Here is a 6,439-nt window from a genome sequence, read left to right as displayed (position 1 = left end):
AAAAACAAAAAAAATCCCCAGAAAACAAACTCATGATGAGCTGAAGAAAGAGATTTTTATACCAGACAAAGGTGACTAAACTGCAAGTATGAAACCTTCTATTTTTAGTGAATCCTGACATTCTTTACTGCTGGCATTCCCAGTATCCAGTTAATACATTCTCCAGTTGACTGGTTATTATGCTGTAAATCACTTTTCACTATGTCAGCAAACAATGGTTAGAACTTAAAGAGTAAAACAAAATCAACTTGCAAAAAAACTAACATAACACCCCTGAAGTCCAGGGGGAGTCTAATCCCTTAGAAAAAGAGGGGCAATAAAAAGGACTTAAAATGAAAAGATGACAGTGCAGGTTGGTTTTTGGCTACCTAAGTGCAGAGTCTTGTTTGTATTTGTATCTGTGGGATTGCGAAAACAAATGACCAATCAGTGAATTAACTGGAAACAAAGAAGGTGTTGGCTTTTTGCTTGGTATGGGTATATATAAATTTTATATTGATATATATGTATATGTAATATATATTTAATTCAGCATACATATGTCCATCTGTATATATACAAAAATACCTTTTGAACTTTCCCAAGGTTTCCAATTGCATTATATTCTCAAATACTTATTTAATATGCATTAAATATAAATATATATTATTATTAAATAAGATAAATATATTAGATATCATATGTTAGGTATTTATTTTTAAGTCTGACCATTACTTTCATTATTCAAAGAGTGGAGCAGAATTCCATATTGCTATGTAAATAAATGTGCCACAGACTTTGACATCTTGTGTACCTGCCTTATATTTTAAGTGTCCTTGCTTTAAATTGTCTGCTACTGTGACATTGGATTGGCTGATATCAAAATACATGAAGTTTTTTTTTTTAAGTAAAATGAACACTGTCTATCTCTTAGAGCAATCCATTCTATTGTCCTAGAAGATACATAAGGATCAAAAAACACATCAATAGTTTTTGAACTAGATTTTATTCTTTGTAATATAATCTCTACTTGAAACATTGATTCATATAAATTTTCTGAGCATTTCAAGTCATAGAAGTATTTTTTAAAAATTAAGTTATGTTAAAACAATTGAATTCCAAGGGAAGGAAAATATAAATGGAAAATGACTGAAAAAAAAAAAGTGTGCATTTCCTTCCCATTTGTGGTTCTTTTCACTCTTCCTTGCTGAATCACACTTATGATACCATTACACTTATAAGTAACTTAAAAATAAAATTAAATATCTGATTTTGGAATGTTAGAGACTGGAGACCAGAGGGAAGCCGTCTTCTCTCAATCAATAGGAAAGGTGGGAACTTTGTCAATGCTATGTGGTAACATTCATGTCTCATCACTAGCAATTTCTCACTGTCATCATAAGATTTTGCCAATGGATATAAATCCACTCCCTTGCTTTCGTTGTCAATCAAAAATAGCATCCTGGCATTTCATTTCATGTTTCACAGGCTAGACATTTTTAGCAACCTGAGGACATGTGACTTGGAAACATGAGCAGCGCTGAGAATTATATTCTCTCCCAGTCTTCATGGCTAAAGGGAGTTAGAGTTGAACAATTCCCAGTGCAGCGTAGACAGACGAAAAATATTAAATTCACAGACTGAGGTTTTGCCATTGAAAACTGACTTTGGAGGTTTTTCAGAGTGTGAAGAGGAAGGGCATTGGCAAATCTAGGAGTCTGGAGTCAGCAGAAATTGTTCTCTCTTCCCTTCACTGAGGTTTTTCTAAGTAAAGTCGTTAATTAAAAATCTTAGGATCTGGGACGCCTGGGTGGCTCAGTGGGTTAAAGCCTCTGCCTTTCGCTCAGGTCATGGTCCTAGGATCCTGGGATCGAGCCCCACATCTGGCTCTCTGCTCCAAAGGGGGCCTGCTTCTCCCCCCCCCCCGCCTCTCTGCCTATTGTGATCTCTGTCTGTCAAATAAATAAGTAAAATCTTAAAAAAAAAAAATCTTAAGATCTCGGGGTGGGGGTTGTTGGAGGTAGGGAAGGAAAAAATGAAACAAGATGGGATTGGGAGTGAGACAAACCATAAGAAACTCTTAATCTCAGGGAACAAACAGAGTTGCTGGGGGTTGGAGGGGTAGGAAGAAGGTGGTTGGCTTGTGGACGTTGGGGAGAGTATGTGCTATGGGGAATGCTGTGAAATGTGTAAGCCTAATGACTCACAGACCTGTACCCCTGGGGCAAATGATACATTATATGTTAATAAAAATAATTTTAAAAAATCTCAGGATCTCAATTACTGTATCTGTAAAGTGAAAGGTTTGAGTAGATAAACTCTAAGTAAGGTCTTTTAATAATTTCATCTTTGTATGACACTATCTATCATTATGCAGATGTGTAATATAACCCTATGGAATCTACAAATTTCCTAAATATAATATTCATGAGCTCTTTAAAAGGCTGTGTCATTTTTTATGACTTTGTCATTTCCGGGTCTATGTGACCTCTGACCTTTTACTGCTGCATTCCAAATGAGGACTTTGAGCGGAGATGTCCAAGTGCAAATCTTACAACCGAAGGAAGCTCGTAATTCCTCACAGGGATATCTGAGGGACATTGAAGAATTTATGTTTCTGTTGATAAATTTCCCCTCACGGCCTCTCTGGGAACAATGAACAAAATGTATATCCAGACAGCTCCAACTTCCTAATGCCCGTGGCTGCTCAGCATTACTCCAGTGACAGGTGTCTGGAGCTCAGAAAGTACAAAGAGCATCATCATAGCTTCCTATTATTGGTCATACATACATGATCAATACTCTTTTAGAGGGCACTTAAGTTGGAGAGCACTTTGGAGCAGAGAGAACGAGGCTCAAATTCTAGTTGAAACAGTTGACTCTGTAACCTGGAGGACATTGACCTCCCTTCTTTGTAAATGGGTGTGATGGATATGAGAAAAAAATATATATATAAATATATTTTAACAATATATAATATTATATAAATATATTTTAATAATATATATATGCACATACACATATATATATATATACCTGACAGAGCGCCCAGGGAGAATGGCAAGCAGAGGGAGAGGGAGAAGCAAGCTCCCTACTGAGCAGGGAGTCTGATGGAGGACTTGATTCTAGGACACTGGGATCATGACTTGAGCCAAAGGCAGACGTCCAACCAAATGAACCACCCAGGTGCCCCTGTGAGATTATATTCATAAAGTACCTGTTATGGCACTGAAAAATTAAGGGGTATTCTCTTTGTGTTACCTATCCCTACTGTGTTTGCCCTGTTACAAATAAAACTAATTCAACCTGCTGGGCTGTCAGCACCTTCCGAACTGACTGGCCTTCTCTTTTGGCTTGAGACATGCCATCTACAGTACTTTGCACCAACTTCAAGAACATAATGTACTTAAAAAATACTTGTCAATGTAGACTACAGATGAATCTTTACATTATTAAAAATGAAAACAAAACTGAGCAAAGAAGATGAGCAAGTCATTTACAATGAAATAAACACAAATGTTCAGTAAGTATGAAAAAAATTGTCCAACTCATCATCAGAAAAATACACAATTACAAAAATAACAGCTTTCTTGGTTTCTTGAGCTATAATCCACATACTATACAATTCACCTCTTTTTTTTTTTAAGATTTTATTTATTTGACAGAGATCACAAGTAGGCAGAGAGTCAGGAAGAGAGAGAGGGGGAGTCAGGTTCCCCACTGAGCAGAGAGCCCTATGAGGGGCTTGATCCCAGGACCCTGAGATCATGACCTGAGCGGCTTTAACCCACTGAGCCACCCAGGCGCCCCAACAATTCACTTCTTTATAGCATATATTTCGATGTTTTTTTTAGTACAGTTAGCACAGAATTATACAACCATCACCAGCACTAATTTTAGAACATTTTCACCCCCCCATAAAAACCCCATATCCTGTAGTAGTTATTCCTCTCTTCACCCCTCCTCTGCACCCCCTTATTCCCCAGCCCCTTGGCCTCTAGCTCTAGGCAACAACTTAACTATTTCCTGTCTCCATAGATTTGCCAGTTCTGGACATTTTATAGAACAATACAATATGTTGTCTTTTGAGACTGACGTATCTTACTTAGCAAAATTGTATTGTATTGTAACATGTATCCGTACTTCATTCCTGTCTTTTTTTTTTTAACTCAAGAACTTTTTTTTCACTTTTTATGCGGTAAAATATATGTAACATAAAATTTGCCATTGTAACCATTCTTAAATGCACAGTTCAGTGCCATTAGATACATTTACAATGTTGTGCAACCATTTCCACTATTTCCAATGTTTTCATCACCCCAAACAGAAACTGTAATCATTCAGCAGTAAGTCCCTATTCTCCCTGTGCTAAGCCCCCTTGATCCTTTCTGTTTCTATGGATTTGCCCATTCTAGGTATTCCTGATCAGTGGAACCCTCTAATATTTGCCTTTTGTGTTCACCTTGTTTCACTTATCATGTTTTCAAGGGTCATCTGTGTTGCAGCATATATCAGAACCATTTCCTTTTTTTATGAATGAAGAACATTCCATTGAATGGATAGACCACATTTTATTTGTCCATTCACCTGTTGATGATTCCTTGGGTTGTTTCTCCTTTTGGGCTATTGTGAAAAATGCTGCAACTAACATTGGCATGCAAGTTTTTAAGTCCCCGATTTCCATTCTTTCGGGTACATACCTAGGAGTGGAATTGCTGGGTCCTGTGATGACTCTGTTTGAAGAACTGCCTCAAACAGTGATAGATTACCAAAGTGGCTGCACCAATTTACATTCCCACCAGTAGTGTATGAGGGGTCCAGCTTCTTCATGGCTCAGAAATGCTGGTTATTGTCTGTCGTTTTGATGACAGCCATACTAATGAGTGTGAGTTGATACCTCATTGAGGTTTTGATGTGCATTTCCCTGATGGCTAATGATGTTGAGTATCTTTTTTATGTTTTCTTGGTCATTTGTATATTCTTGGGCTTTTAGTGTAACTGTAAGTTGACTTACCAAAAAAAAAAAACAAAAAAAAAACCAAAAACCCTCTGGGGGAAACTTTGGGAAGTTGTTCTTTTTAAGCCAAAAAACTCACTTGCAGGAGTTTACCTTAAGGAGATAATTATAGAAGTATGAGATGAGGGACGCCTGGGTGGCTCAGTTGGTTAAGCAGCTGCCTTCGGCTCAGGTCATGATCTCAGCGTCCTGGGATCGAGTCCCACATCGGGCTCCTTGCTCGGCGGGGAGCCTGCTTCTCCCTCTGCCTCTGCCTGCCTCTCTGTCTGCCTGTGCTCGCTCTCTCTCCCTCTCTCTCTGACAAATAAATAAAATCTTTAAAAAAAAAAAAAAGAAGTATGAGATGATATGTGCTCAAGTAATGGCAGCTTTTTTTTTTATAGTAAAGAAAAATTGGAAATACACTCAGCACTCACCAAGGCTCCCCTCACCAATCGAGTTTTTTTTTTTAATTAATTATTATAGGGGTGCCTCTGTGACTCAGTCGTAAAGCATCTGCCTTTGGCTCAGGTCATGATCCAGAGTCCTAGGATTAAGCCCATGTCGGCCTCCCTGCTCAGCAGAGAGTTGGCTTCTCCCTCCCCCTGCTCATGTATGTACACTCTCTCTGTCTCTCTCTCCCTTTCAAATAAATAAATAAAATCTTTAAAAAAATTAATAATTGTATACAGAAGATGGTATGCTATTAGCTATTAAAAATGATGGTATGGAAATAAGTATTTTGATGTATAAGGTACCCATGACGGGCAGTGGGCTGACTTTACCCACAGGTACATCCAAGACCCCCAGTGGGTGCCTGAAACACAGATGGCACTGAACCCTATTTATACTGTCTTCCCCATACATTCATGCTTATGGTAAAATCTGATTTATAAATTAGGCACAGTAAAAGATGGACAACTAATAACTAATAATAGAACAGTTAGACCAATATAATAAAAGTCATGTGGATGTGGTCTTTCAAAATATCTTATTGTACTGTACCCACAGAAGAAAAAAAACCCCAGAAGAAAAAAATCTTCTGCTTGTATTGATGTGGAATGATAAACTGCCCATGGGATGAGATGAAGAGAGGTGAGTGATGTAGGCCCCGTGACGTAGTGTTCATCTACTGTGAACCTTCTGGCGGCAAGTCAGGGGGATACCTGCTTCCCGATCCTGCTTGACCACAGGTCACCGAAACTGTAGAAAGCAAAACTGTGCTTCAGGAGGGACTACTGTATCACTGAGTGAACAAAGCAGATCAGGGAGTAAAAGGCCATTTTACCAAGAGTGTGAAAATGTTCACCTTCTTCCCTTTGTATTCATCTACTGGAGGGAGATGTCCAGCAGGATGACTGGTGAAAGTGAACTGTGCTTACCTTTAAATGGTGGGATTTGGGATCACTTTTTGTTCCGCCTTTGAGATTGTCTTTGCTGTTAGAACTTGCAGAAAATCAGCAT

The sequence above is a fragment of the Neovison vison genome, chromosome 6, assembly GCF_020171115.1.
Source record: "Neovison vison isolate M4711 chromosome 6, ASM_NN_V1, whole genome shotgun sequence".
Classification (NCBI taxonomy): domain Eukaryota; kingdom Metazoa; phylum Chordata; class Mammalia; order Carnivora; family Mustelidae; genus Neogale; species Neogale vison.
This window is presented reverse-complemented; position numbering follows the sequence as displayed.